The following is a 14,946-nucleotide window of genomic DNA, read 5'->3' as shown; positions in this document are numbered from 1 at the left end:
GCTCTTGATCCAAGAAACTGGAGCTATCCTTCCCTTGAGTCAAATCTGATTGCCTACCATTCCCAAGGCTCTGTATATGCCATTATGTTAATATTCCTACAGTGATGGAGTGAGTGATGTTGAAAGTATTTCTTTTTTTCGGGTCACTCTGCCTCAATGGGAAACGACCGATATGTTAAAAGAAATCCTAATGGCATTTTCTTTATTGGGATGAATATACTGTGATTTTTGTTGGGGCCTCAGATAGCACTAACAAGGGATTTTTCTCAACAGGGCAGCCACAGCCAGCAAGGACTTCAATATACGTTGCTTTGCGCATTTGCCACGCATGGCAGCCCGCGTCTTCTCCCCTGGAAGTTGAGCCTGTTGAATCTGTGTCTTCTCCCCTGGAAGTTGAGCCTGTTGAATCTGTGTCTTCTCCCCTGGAAGTTGAGCCTGTTGAATCTGTGTCTTCTCCCCTGGAATCAACGTTGAGCCTGTCCTTGGATCATCCTCTCATTGGTGGGTACAGGTAAATGTAAGCGTTTTAATATTGGCCTTGTCTGATTCAGTTTGCTGGTTATCACTCTTTCATAGTCTTGTAGTTCATTGTGTACCAGTCTACTCGTGTGTTCGTTGGCCATGCTTGTACTTCCCATGTGTCATTCTACTATCTACTTTGTGGGTCATAGATCCTAGCAAATTAAGAACTGATGTAGCATAAGGGTGGGAGTTATATAGGATGAATGGGTAGCATAGAGTGATTGGGGTAGCATAGGGTGTGGTGGCATAAGATTAATGGGGCTTTGTCATACCATAGGGTGATTGGGGTAGCATAGGGTGTGATGGCATGATGTTAATGGGGTTGTGACATAGTATAGGGTAATTTTTGAGTTGCCACAGATAAACCAGGTATAAGAATGAGTATATAAAATAGTAATTAGTAGCTAGGTGAAGAAAAAGTGAATTGTGTGTCAGGTCACATTGATTCCCAAGCTTCCCAGAAGTTTCCATCTAGAAATTCAGCTGAGTTGTAGAAACGTTGATCTGATTGATGATAGAAATATCGTTGAGTGTGTTTTTAATGCATACATACATACATTCTGTATGTATTGGAGTGTCGTCCATCTTAGCAATTACTAGTGGATAAGAGGAATTACCATAAGACCCCTGGTGCCTTCAAGAGGAGGCTGGACAGATACCTAAAGTCAGTACCCAATTAGCCGGGCTGGGGTCTGTACGTTGGCCTATGTACGGCAATGACATCCTAGTTGATCAGACCATGATCCACCAGGAGGCCTGGTCGTGGACCGGGCTGCGGGGGCATTGACCCCTGAAATTTCCTCCAGGTATACTCCAGGTATATAAATTTCTTACTAAATCAATGAAAACTACAAATGTGAATCCTACAGTTTATAAATGGAATGTGTATGGTTATTTATATTCGAACTTAAGTTTGTGGTGGTAGTCTGGTGATATCTTTGAAGGTCATAGAGGCAGTGGTGGTTATGTTGACTGTATCACTGCAGATATAGATGAGTTCTGGTCTGGTCTGGGTAATAGAGTTCTGGTGTGGGCAGTAGTTCTGGTCTGAGCAATAGAGTTCTGGTTTAGGCAATAGAGTTCTGGTCTGAGTAATAGAGTTCTGGTCTGGGCAGTATTTCTGGTCTAGTCTGGGCAGTAGATTTCTGATCTGGTCTTGGTAATAGAGTTCTGATCTGGTCTAGACAGTAGAGTTGTGGTCTGGTCTGGATAATAGAGTTCTGGTCTGGTCTGTATAATAGAGTTCTGGTCTGATCTGGTCTGTATAATAGAGTTCTGGTCTGATCTGGGCAATAGAGTTGTGGTCTGGTCTGGATAATAAAGTTTTGGTCTTATCTGGGCAATAGAGTTATGGACTGATCTGGACATTCGAGTTCTGGTCTGGGTAAACTGACAATGTTATAGGAACATCAGTAGTCCCTGATGAAATGTCAGGCAGTGTTTCAGAGGGAAAATTTGTTGAAGGAAAGATCTTACTAACTACAAAAGATTCACAACTACAAATGCAGAGAGCTCTTAGGAAAAATCTTGTGGTAATGCCACGTTTAGTTCTGATAAAGAGCACAAAGGCACAATACCAGGACTGGAATAGTACACAAATAACCAGCACATGGGAGAAAGGAATCTTACACTGACGTTTCGGTCCAACTTGTCACACACTGTGATTTGTTAATGGTCCATGTGGACTGAAACATCGTGAAGTTTTTCTGCTATTTGCAGGTTATTTGTGTAGAGTTTTAGTCCTAATGTCATGGTGTGAATTGAGGTGGAGAAGATTGTTTTGGTTTGTGGGTTTCCGATAAACCTCGAAACTACTTTTGTTGACACATTTACAAATTATGATATCTAATAAAGGAAGTTTGTCATTGGCATCCTCTAAGCATAAATTTATTGAAGGTTCAACTTGATTTTACTCTGGAGGGCAGATATCACATCCTTTTGGTGTAATGACGAATATGGAGTCTACACGACAAAGTCAGATTATGCAAGTTTATATAGGTACAAGTACACATAAGTACACTTATATGTAGTGTAAATTACCTACCAGGATAACTCAAAAAAGACTCCATATGCAAGTCGAAAGTCTTTGAAACGAGTCTCAAGGAGAGAGAATGGAAACTGACTAATCCATCAAGGTCTGTGAAGTCATAGATGGGGATAGGTAACTTTAGGGCAGAGATTGGTGAACTTTTTTGGGTATTACCCCAAAAACAAATTTGTGTACCGAAATTACCCACTAAACTAAAAATTATTTGTTTCAAAATAATATAACTTTCATAATTTGCCTCAGTTATTAAATAATATTTTTGTACTATTTTATTTATAGGTTTATTGAACCTTCAGTACCCCAGAGATTTTTATTTTTACCCCAGTTGGGGTGATTTACCCTGGTTCCCTGACTTCTGTTCTAGGGTGTCGTCAATTGTCTGTCATAGGCGATCAATTGTTTTTGAAGTGGGTACCTTGTTGAAGAAGGAGGCAATGTCCAGGCTGGAGAATTTATTTTATGTGATTAAGGTCCGAGTATTCAAGATATGCAGGAGTGATGATGCCCAAGAGTTCGGAGAAGTGTTCAGTTAGAATACTTGCTGTTTTTGTAAGGGATGTTACTTCTTTCATAAGAAATAGGTCTCAGTATGACCCCTAGTTTATGGATCTTAGGCAGACCATACCTTCTAGCTGGTTTGGGAGTGTTGGGGATAGTGTTTGGTAATTTATTTCCCTGGTTTTAGCATTTTAAGATATGTGGAGGACAACATCAACTGGAGTGTCTACATTAGTTGATATAAAAGTAACAAATAACCTGCACATAGGAGAAAGAAACTTACGACAACGTTTTGGACCAACTTGGAGAATTTACTATCTAATAATAATAATAATAATATCTTTATTTACTACAAGTACATGTACAAGGTATATAGTCCTAGCTGACAACAATGACATACTACTGTATAGAAACTCCCTTGTTATGCTCTGCATTTCGGGCAAATTAGGTCAGTGTCCCGGGATGCGACCCACACCAGTCGACTAACACCCAGGTACCCATTTTACTGATGGGGAACATAGACAACAGGTGGAAAGAAACACGTCCAATGTTTCTACTCTGGCTGGGAATCGAACCCAGGCCCTCGCCGTGTGAAGTGAGAGCGTTAGCCACCAGGCCACCAGGACCTAATGGTCCAAGTCAGATCAAAATATTATGAGTTTCTTCTATACCTGGAGAGAGTTTCGGGGATCAATGCCCCCATGGCCCAGTCCATGACCAGGCCTCATGCGGGTTATATGTGCATTATTCCAGTCATGACATTGTGTGGGTTATATGTGCATTATTCCAGTCATGGTATTGTGTGGGTTATTAGTGTATTATTCCAGTCATGGTATTGTGTGGGTTATTAGTGTATTATTCCAGTCATGGTATTGTGTGGGTTATTAGTGTATTATTCCAGTCATGGTATTGTGTGGGTTATATGTGCATTATTCCAGTCATGGTATTGTGTGGGTTATTTGTGTATTATTCCAGTCATGGTATTGTGTGGGTTATTTGTGTATTATTCCAGTCATGGTATTGTGTGGGTTATTTGTGTATTATTCCAGTCATGGTATTGTGTGGGTTATTTGTGTATTATTCCAGTCATGGTATTGTGTGGGTTATTAGTGTATTATTCCAGTCATGGTATTGTGTGGGTTATTTGTGTATTATTCCAGTCATGGTATTGTGTGGGTTATTTGTGTATTATTCCAGTCATGGTATTGTGTGGGTTATTTGTGTATTATTCCAGTCATGGTATTGTGTGGGTTATTTGTGTATTATTCCAGTCATGGTATTGTGTGGATTATTAGTGTATTATTCCAGTCATGGTATTGTGTGGGTTATTTGTGTATTATTCCAGCCATGGTATTGTGTGGGTTATTAGTGTATTATTCCAGTCATGACATTGTGTGGGTTATTAGTGTATTATTCCAGTCATGACATTGTGTGGGTTATTAGTGTATTATTCCAGTCATGACATTGTGTGGGTTATTAGTGTATTATTCCAGTCATGACATTGTGTGGGTTATTAGTGTATTATTCCAGTCATGGTATTGTGTGGGTTATTAGTGTATTATTCCAGTCATGACATTGTGTGGGTTATTAGTGTATTATTCCAGTCATGGTATTGTGTGGGTTATTTGTGTATTATTCCAGCCATGGTATTGTGTGGGTTATTAGTGTATTATTCCAGTCATGACATTGTGTGGGTTATTAGTGTATTATTCCAGTCATGGTATTGTGTCTTTTTATTTCTTCTTGATGTAAGAGGTCTGTAAATGTCGTGATCACTGAGTTGGTTGAGCATTGTGGACTGGTAGCCTGTGGCGTTGATGATGACAGTGACACTTTCATTGATGGTGCTGACAGTGTTAGTCTTCACTAAAGCTTTAAACAGCACTAATAAATTGGACTGGTGTACCATAGTATGGGTATCGGGGGTTAGCGGTTAATTTTGAGGGTATGAGCAGTATAAGCAGAAATTTTTGCATCATCCCATTAGTAGTCTTAATTTACCAGAGATTACAAAGTACTGTTATGACAGTTATAGTCATGAGTTTCATGCATATCATAATGTATAGTAAAGTACATAATAGTTGATGATAAAGTGAGTTTTAAATCAGCATCTGGCCACTCGGTAATCTACAGAAAATGTTGGTTTTTCTGAGCAATTTCAGTCCATAATTCCAATACTCCACCTCTAGGCTTTACCAGACATGTGATTTACATACTGTGTAGATGCCTTATGAGAGGATAAAGACGAGGAATTAACGAGATTTTTCACTTAATTTTTACTTTACCTTGTGATTTTTTTTTCAACAAACTGGCCATATTGCACCAAGGCAGGATGACCTTTTTTGTAGATGAATGGTTCAGAGAACCGACATGTTGATAAATTAGACACATGTGCAAGATTGATGGACTGACCACATCGACTCAAGGTTGAGGGACTGATTACCTCATTCTCCTCCTGTTCTTCAAGATTCTCCTTTGTATGGACTGATGAAGCCACTGTGTGGCGAAACGTTTCCTCAATAAAGATTCCCAAGAGTTGCACATGTGTCTAATTTATCAGCAGGATGACCTACAAAGAAAAGTTAAAGTTTTTCTTTTCAGTTTAGTAATTTATACAGGAGAAGGGGTTACTAGCCCCTTGCTCCCGGCATTTTAGTCACCTCTTATAGCACTCACGGCCCTTGTGAATTTTATCATGAATAATTCCCTTTTGATTTTAGTGTTCAGTTTTGTGAGAAACTGAAACACTGTCACCTCTTGCCCCAGTCAAGCTTAACATTCCACAGTTTTATACTTGTTGGGGTCATACAGCTCCTGCGGAACGGGAGGTATTTATTACAGTATTTGTAGGGAAGGACTAAACCCATATGGGTCATGCTGCCAGGGGAATGGGGGCAATTATTGCATTCATGGGAGTTCACTAAACCTTTAAGGCCATTAGCAATGGGGAAATGAAGGTTATGTTTATGGGAAATTACTAAATTTATAGCACTCATAGCACCATAGAAATGGGAGGTTATATTTGTGGGGAAGAGGTAAACCCTTAAGGGTCGTCAGCGCCTCCAATGTGGGAGTATCATTTTCAAACAAGCTTTCACAATTCCTCCTGATCGAGACTAACTTTTTTCCTCTGTATTATTAAATTCATGGAGAAGCAGCAAAACCCAGGGAAAAGGGAGATAATCTGGTTTAATCTGAGGAAAGGGAGCAACCCTTGGTACTTTCATCAGCATTGTCAAATGTCCACCTATGGCAGCTAGACCACAGGTGTTGCATGTTCCTATGTGTCAACTGCCATTGCTATGGTTTCCTAACCCTTGCCATCCAAAGTGGACTTACCCTTCCCTTCCTCAAATCAAACTGTATTGCCGCCCAAGTGCCACTTGACTTAGAAGTTTAGCACTTCCCACCGAGACTGACTTACATAGACTACCTCACTTTTACACACGAGTGCATCCTTCGTACTTCTTTCCACTGATGTGGTAATTCTTAAAGAGCAATGACCCACCTTGGAAATGGAGTCAAGAGCACACAGGTTTAATCCAAGGAAGGACAGTATCTCTAGTTCCTTAAAGGTACATCCTCACCTTAAAGGGCTTACCTGAGGCAGTAGTACTAGCACACTAATCACTGCAGCAGTGCTTTACATAGGGTGGTAATAGTGGTAGAATACACTGACAGCTTGTAAATAAGACAATGTCCAGGTTATGGTATTTTAAGATATTTCATCCACCAGGGACTTAATTCATGCATACTCACACAGTATGGGCATATGTAGGGGTTGGAAAGAGGTCCTGAGGTAAAAGAATGGTCATGTAGGTGAGGTTAAGTGATCACAGCCTTGCTAAGATGTCGGGGATTGAGCGATCCAGAGGTTTGAGAAATTGTATTGGCTGCGGCTATTACTGCTTATTCTAAACATTTGCTGTAACGGTCATTTTTGACCCTGGAAAATTCATAGGATGGTTCTCGTTTCGGCATAGCGTACAGTAGTCTTCCCGTATCTGCGGGTGATGCATTCCAAGACCTGCCGTGTATTCCCAAAACCATGGATAGTAATGAACCCTATACAGTGGAACCTCAAAAATCGAACTTAATCCGTTCCAGGAGCTAGTTCTAAATTCGAAAAGTATGAAATTCGAAGCAATATTTCCCATAAGAAATAATGGAAATACAATTAATCCGTTCCAGAAACCCAAAAATATTCACACAAAAATACATTTTATAGAGATTAATTACAGTTTTACATACAACAAATACTATAGCTTTTAATTATGTATAGTAATACATATAAAGTAACATTTTTACTTACCTTTATTGAAGATTGGTGATGGCATCTGGAAGATAGGGAGGAGGAGAGAGGGAGTTGGGGTTAGTGTTTGGGAGGAGAATCCCCCTCCATGAGGACTTCAGGTAAAGCCCTCTCTGGGGGTTACTTCCCTTGTCTTTTAATACCACTAGGACCAGCTTGAGAGTCACTGGACCCCTGTCTCACAAAATAACTGTCCACAGTCCTCTGTTTCTGGTGCCTCTTTAACATTTCCCTAAAATAGGACATGGTTCTGTCACTGAACTTGTCGCAAAGATGGCTTGTTTCAGCTTGCTCAGGGTGGTACTTCTGCACAAACATTTGGACATCATTCCACTTGGCACAAATCTCCTTAATCTTTGAAGAAGGCACCTTATCCACTCCCTATATTAACACCTTTCGCAACATCAGCTTCCTTGATTTGTTCTTTCTTTGACAGGATAGAACCGATGGTCGACTTGTTTTTCCCATACTTCCTGGCAAGCTCAACAAGTCTCACACCACTCTCATACTTCTGTATTATTTCCTTCTTCACATCTATGGTGTTTCTCACTTTCTTCACCACAGGGGTACCACTGGCAAGTTTCTTTGGGCCCATGGCAGCTTATTTCACAGTCCCACAAGCACTAAACACAACGAAATAATCGTAAAATGCGTGAATGAGAGCGCAGGTTAGTGTTCACTCAAGCATAAACAAAGCTAGACTGCTCACGGCGCCTGCGCGGGAGCGCAGACAGAGTGGGCCGGCAGACAGGTCCCGTACCCGGCAGTCTGAAAATAGGGGCGCGTTCGATAATAGGGACACAGTTTGTCCGAAAAAATGGTCCTATTTTCAAAACGTTCGATATGTGATACGTTCGATTTTTGAGGTTCCACTGTATATAATTTAAATTTATTTTTCATTTACATACGTAGCTATGATAAAGTTTAATTGATAAATTACATAAGTCGAGAATTACCACTTTTTCACAGCTTCTCTTAGGCTTTGATAACCTGCCACCTGACTACTTTTGTGCTTTGAGACCATTATTAAGCAAAATTAAGGGTTATTTTTGGGTCATAGTAAACCATGGATAACTGAAACTGCGAAAACCGAACCTGCAGATACAGGTTCCTATTGTACATGTAGTTACTAACATCCTCCTCCTACCATACATAAATACAGTGGACCCCCGCTTAACGATCACCTCCCAATGCGACCAATTATGTAAGTGTATTTATGTAAGTGCGTTTGTATGTGTATGTTTGGGGGTCTGAAATGGACTAATCTACTTCACAATATTCCTTATGGGAACAAATTTGGTCAGTACTGGCACCTGAACATACTTCTGGAATGAAAAAATATCGTTAACCAGGGGTCCACTGTAGTATATGTTTTTGACTCTTAATACAATGGTCCCTCGCTTTTCGTAGTTCTCGGCAATCATAGATTTCGGAAATCATAGGGGTATTTTCGTATAAACATGGGCTCGCTTTTCATAGGTTGACTCGCGAGTCGTAGTTCATCCGGGACACGTACCCACAGCGTGAGCTGTGGCGGCAGCCAGTCTGGCATTGTTTACCAGTGAGCGAAGGTCCCCTCACGTGCTCCAGCGAAATATTTCATAATATTCCATTTATTTTAGTGCTTGCAAGTACTAAATAAGCTACCATGGCTCCAAAGAAAGCTCCTAGTGCCAAGCCTGTGGTAAAGAAGGTGAGAAATACGATTGAATTTAAGAAAAACATCATTGAACAATATGAAAGTGGCACAAGTGTGGCTGAACTGTCCAGGATGTATAAGAAACCCTATACAACCTTATGTTCCATAGTGGCCAAGAAAAAGGAAATAAAGGATGCTGTTGTTGCAAAGGGAGTAACTATGCTGACAAAAATGAGATCACCAGTACTGGAAGAGGTTGAGAAGTTATTATTGGTGTGGATAAATGAGAAACAATTAGCAGGAGATACTCTTATGACTTCGATAATTTGTGAAAAGGCTAGGCAGTTGCACAACGATCTGGTAAAGAAATTGCCTGAAAATAGTGGTGATGTGAGTGAATTTAAGGCCAGCAAAGGTTGATTTGAGAGATTTAAGAACCATACTGGCATACACAGTGTGGTGAGGCATGGTGAGGCTTCCAGTTCGGACCACAAGGCGGCTGAAAAATATGTGCATGAATTCCAGGAGTACATAGAGGCTGAAGGACTGAAACCTGAACAAGTGTTCAATTGTGATGAAACAGGCCTCTTTTGGAAGAAAATGCCAAAGAGGACCTTCATTACACAAGAGGAAAAGGCAATGCCAGGACACAAGCCTATGAAAGACAGGCTGACGCTAATGTTCTGTGCTAATGCTAGTGGAGATTTCAAAGTGAAGCCATTACTAGTGTACCATTCTGAAAATCCCAGAGTGTTCAGGAAAAACAATGTTATGAAGAGTAAATTGTGTGTGTTTTGGAAATCTAATAGTAAGGCATGGGTCACGAGGGAAATTTTCGTCGAGTGGTTCAATGAAGTGTTTGGCCCTAGTGTGAAGGAGTATCTCCTGGAAAAGAAATTGGATCTCAAGTGCCTGCTAGTAATGGACAATGCACCTGCTCATCCTCCAAACTTGGATGACCTAATTTTCAAGGAGTTTGGGTTCATCACAGTAAAGTTCTTGCCCCCAAATACCACTCCTCTCCTCCAGCCCATAGACCAGTAGGTCATTGCAAACTTTAAAAAACTCTACACCAAAGCAGTGTTTCACAGGTGCTTGACTGTGACCACAGACACTCACTTGACCCTAAGGGAATTTTGGAGAGAACACTTCAGCATCCTCCACTGCATAACCCTTATAGGTATGGCTTGGGAGGGAGTGACTACCAGAACTTTGAACTCTGCCTGGAGAAAACTGTGGCCAGATTGTGTCAACAAGAGGGATTTTGAAGGGTTTGGGACTGACCCTTATGAGCCTATGTCTGTTGTAAAATCAATTGTGGCACTGGGGAGTTCCATGGGGATGGATGTGAGTTTGGAGGATGTGGAAGAATTGGTGGAAGACCACAACGAAGAGCTCACCACTGAGGAGCTGCAAGAGTCAGCAGGAACAGCAACAGATCGCAGCTCAGAATCTTGCTGCAGAGGAGGAGGAAGAGAGATGGAAGAAGGTGCCTTCTCTAGAAATTAAAGAGATTTTTGCTATGTGGGGTAAGATGGAAAGCTTTACGGAGAAACATCACCCTAACAAGGTTGTTGCAAGCCAGGTTGGCAACATGTACAGTGACAAAGTCTTGGCCCATTTTAGGGAAGTTTTAAAGAGACGCCAGAAACAGAGCTGTCTCCACAGTTATTTTGCGAGACAAGACTCCAGTGACTCTCAAGGTGGTCCTAGTGGCATTAAGAAACAGAGAAGAGAAGCAACCCCAGAAAAGCAATTGGTACCTGAGGTGTTGATGGAAGGGGATTCCCCTTCCAAACTATAAACAATCCTCTCTCTCTCCTCCTCCAGTCTCCCATACACTAAGAAGAATCTCCAATAAAGGTAAGTACATGTATTGTTTATGTACTACATGTATATTTCATGTAAAAAAATTATTTGTTTTAATACTTCTGGGTGTCAGGAACGGATTAATTGTATTTACATTATTTCTTATGGGGAAAATTGATTCGCAAATCGTAGATTTCGTTAATAGTAGCAGCTCCAGGAACGGATTAACTACGAAAAATGAGGGACCACAGTATCTAGGCCTTGGGAAGTTTCTCGTATATTAATTAATCTTGTCACCAGCTCCATGTCGTATGATATAAATACCAGCAGTGATATTCATTGTTTTTTTTTCCTTTCTTCTAAACTAAAAGGCTTTTATGGGTACGAGATGAAATATTCACGAAATGAGCATGGCTATTGCTAGGGCATTGGAAAGGTTGCTGGTTTGGTTGACAGAAGTTTAGTATATCTGCTTAGTTTAGTTGTAATTAGTTGCATAGTATCTTCTCTGCTTTCTTCCTGCACTTGACGAAATATTCTGGGCAGTGAAGACTCGGTTGATGTATTTACCTCAAACAGGTAATGGAAGAAATCCTATTTTCATTTAAGAAGAATCTAACTACTATTCTGTTGTCTAGATGTAAGTAGTAATGTAGGTCATTTTTTATTTGTAGTTTTAGAGTAGACTCTGAAGGTAAGTTTATTACCATCTTTTTGAATCGACACATCCAGGGAAGGAATCTGTCCATTGTTTTCATTAGTAAGTCATTAGAAAATCGAGTCCATAAATTTCCACATGAATTCATAATGGCCCCGGACACCATAAGTGTCCGGGGCCCAAAACTGTTCAACAGTCTCCCATCAAGCATTAGGGGACTTGCCAATAAACCCCTGGCTGCCTTCAAGAGAGAGCTGGACAGATACCTAAAGTCAGTGCCGGATCAGCCGGGCTGTGGCTCATACGTTGGACTGCATGCGGCCAGCAGTAACAGCCTAGTTGATCAGGCCCTGTTCCATCAGGAGGCCTGGTCATGGACCGGGCCGCGGGGGCATTGATCCCCGGAATAACCTCCAGGTACCCCTGCCTGCACTAGATATCCTTGATGCCATTGAATGGTGTTATATTTATAATTTTGATAAATTAGACATGTGCAACTCTTGGGTATCTTTATTGAGGAAACATTTCGCCACACAGTGGCTTCATTAGTCCATGAATAGGAGGAGAATGAAGTAATCAGTCCATCAATCTTGAATAGAATATGGGCGGAGAAGCAGCTTATAAACCGTAGGCAGGAGAGGTGCAGCAGATGTAGGTGGTGTCACATTTGTTCAATGTGGAAGTAGGTCGTGCCCAAGGATTAGGCAAGCGAAGAATTCCCAAGTAGTATTAAGATCCCAAGAAGTTGCAGTGTCTGACAGGATTGTAGATGAATGGTTCAGAGAACCGACACGTTGTCTGTTCTCTGAACCATTTATAATTTTATTTTATTTTTGAAGACTATATAAGCAGGCATTTTGAACTTGGTCATGTATAGGCAGTCATAGCCAGCTTATGTATGGGACATCTGGAGCACCCAACACTAAAAATCCATATTCCCCCCCCCCCCCTCAAGACATGTTAATCTGAGCTGGGAGATTGAGTGATGAAGGTATCATCAAGTAACCCACTAAAAGATTCATTTATTTTTATTATCATGGGGAGTGCTAAACCCATAGGGATTGTACAGCACCAGGGGGGGGGGAGGCTTTCAGGCTTAATTCAGGGAATTGGAGCACAGATCCAATTCCTTAGATCAGGAGACCCTGACCAGCATCAAGAAATCTCCCTTGAGGAGATTTGGCAGCTCCAACAGAGCTGGCATATCTATTACTTGGGAATTACTATCTCTCAAGATACCATGATATACTTTCCACTAACCTTAGACTAAGATACACTGACAGTGGCTTAGTCTGCCTTCCAGACTCCCTTCAAATCATGGAATGGGTCAGGATTGGGGATTAAACTCATAGCAGCAAGTCCTAAAATTCACAAGCCATCCCATGATTTGTTTGCAGTCGTCTTATTACAATTTCACAAGTCGCTTTAATCCCCTGATCGTCTGTTTGGTTAACCTAACAAGTTTACTGTTGAAGAACAATGGACAGGTTATTTTCCTACATGTATTGATTCAAAAAACATTTTAAAATCTACTGTAAATCTACAGTAAAAATTACCTATATTAAGTAAAAGTGTATATATTACTAAATGTAAAAGGAGAAACTTTCGTTTTTCCTTTTGGGCCACCCCGCCTCGGTGGGATACTGCCAGTGTATTGAAAGTAAAAGGACACGTGTAACTACTGTGACATTTTATTGTGGCAACGTTTCACTCTCCAGGAGCTTCGTCAAGCCATTGCATACAGTACATGGATACAGAGGGTATATATATATAGGCTAAGAGTGAGGTGTAAGACAATATAATCATTGTAGTAGTTGTAATACATGTGGTAGTAAAAGTTGACTTGTATGGGTTAAAAAGGTATTAAAGCTTATAGGTTGGGCAAATATTTCTGTTAGTGGGTTGGATTTGAGGTCTGTTTCAGTGTTCCTCTAATGTAGTATTAGCAGCAGCAACTATGTGGTGGCAAGTTTATTGTTTTTGAGGAAGATTCTTGCTGATACTACTAAAAGATGAAGCCGTCTTTATTTTGTTAGAAATAGCAATGATTCAAGGCATTTATGTCTGTGGAATTAGGTTCTCTGATTACGAGTCAGGCATCGTTGAATTTCATGAGGTGACTGGCAGGATTCCGGTGTTGTACACAGGCATTTTGCAAGTCACCTCATGAAATTCAACGATGCCTGACTAGTAATCAGAGAACCTAATTTCCACAGACATAAATGCCTTGAATCATCATTAATCGACATTTCTAACACAAGCAAAATAAAAACAGCTTCACTGCGGAAGTGTCAGCAAGAATCCTCAAAACAATAAACCCTGCCATCACAGTTGCTGCTGATACTACATGACAGAACAACACTGAAACACCTCCTCTAATCCAGTCACTAACAAATATTCGTCCAAAGGGTATTAAAGCAATACGCTTTAATACCCTTTTAACCCATGCACAAGTCGACTTTTACTACCACATGTATTACTACTACTGTTACAACTATTACTACAATGATTATATTATGTCTGCCACCTCACTCTTAGCCTATATATATAGTATATAAACTCTGTGTCCATGTATTGTTCTTAATGGCCTGACAAAACTCCTGGAGAGCAAAACATTGCTGCACTAATATGTCACATTAGTTGCACTTGTGTCCTTTTTACTTGACAGTTGGTAACTTTACCAACAATACTGTTAAATAATTATTATTTCTTTATTATTAACCTGCTGCTGTTTTTTTTTCTTGGGTCATACCCAAGTGTTCCTTGACCTCTGGTTCCTGGAAAAATAAGCAGTATAATGTGATCCTTTATTGACAATGTTTTGCCCACACAGTGAGCTTCATCAAGTCACAAACATATCTACCTGGGTGAAAGGTACGCGAGTATTTATAGGATGGAGTCAGGTGGAGAATGCTGCGTGTGACAATCTTCCAAGTAGGATGATAGAGGCTAGGACCTTGGGTAGCTTTAGAAAGAGATTGGACAAGTATATGAGTAGACCTGCAGTGTTCCTCCATTCTTATGTGGGATAATGAAGTTTCTTGGCAAGGGGTTCAGCTATGTTATAGAAGCCATATAGTTTTAGTTGAAGTTGTTGGATATGCAGATAAGTGATGATTCCAGGATTCTTTGATATCGAGTGTTGTCTTCTCTGGTGATAAGTCTTGCATTTCTGTAGTTGATTAAATGATTGTGTGAATTTCGGTGTTGATCACAGGCATTCCTTTAATCATCATCTCTACCTGCATACTGGTGTTCTGAATTATGTGTTTGGAGGTCTTTGGATGTTTTGCCCATGTATAATTTGTTGCAGTCATTACAAGGGATTATGTATACCCCTGCAGAGGATTGAAGCTTGTCCTGTCTATTACTGGTAATGTCCTTGATGGTGGTGGATGTGGCAGTAGATACTTGGAATAAGGTATTGGAAACGTGTTTGGCAATGGAGTTGGTGGGGAGGA

The 14,946-nt window shown here is 40.5% G+C and overlaps 1 long non-coding RNA gene across 1 annotated transcript in view; it reads left to right on the top strand.

Annotated features, from left to right (window-relative positions):
• The window catches only part of LOC138855400 (uncharacterized), a 52,534-nt gene that overhangs the window by 15,703 nt on the left and 21,885 nt on the right, over positions 1-14,946 (top strand). Inside the window, exon 2 of the long non-coding RNA XR_011394634.1 lies at positions 274-501. This is a non-coding gene — a long non-coding RNA (uncharacterized lncRNA). The remainder of the gene's footprint in view (positions 1-273; positions 502-14,946) is intronic.

Source organism: Cherax quadricarinatus, chromosome 93, assembly GCF_038502225.1.
Source record: "Cherax quadricarinatus isolate ZL_2023a chromosome 93, ASM3850222v1, whole genome shotgun sequence".
In the NCBI taxonomy this organism is placed as follows: domain Eukaryota; kingdom Metazoa; phylum Arthropoda; class Malacostraca; order Decapoda; family Parastacidae; genus Cherax; species Cherax quadricarinatus.
Note: the sequence above shows the minus strand (reverse complement) of the source record. Positions and strands in the feature narration are given on the sequence as shown.